This window comes from Triticum urartu, chromosome 5, assembly GCF_003073215.2.
Source record: "Triticum urartu cultivar G1812 chromosome 5, Tu2.1, whole genome shotgun sequence".
Classification (NCBI taxonomy): Eukaryota; Viridiplantae; Streptophyta; class Magnoliopsida; order Poales; family Poaceae; genus Triticum; species Triticum urartu.
Window position 1 is genome coordinate 532,479,829 of NC_053026.1, and position 444 is coordinate 532,480,272.

Sequence of the window (444 nt, forward strand, 5' to 3'; positions counted from 1 at the left end):
TTATTTAATTATTTTTGAAGATGATTAATAGATAAATTCCTCACTTCCAGCAATTTATTTTAGAATTTTTGGGGATCCAGATCTTGCGCTAGCTACAGATTACTACAGACTGTTCTGTTTTTGACAGATTCTGTTTTTCGTGTGTTGTTTGCTTATTTTGATGAATCTATGGCTAGTAAAATAGTTTATAAACCATAGAGAAGTTGGAATACAGTAGGTTTAACACCAATATAAATAAATAATGAGTTCATTACAGTACTTTGAAGTGGTCTTTTGTTTTCTTTCGCTAACGGAGCTCACGAGATTTTCTACTTTAAGTTTTGTGTTGTGAAGTTTTCAAGTTTTGGGTAAAGATTTGATGGATTATGGAACAAGGAGTGGCAAGAGCCTAAGCTTGGGGATTCCCATGGAACCCCCAAGATAATCTAAGGACACCTAAAATCC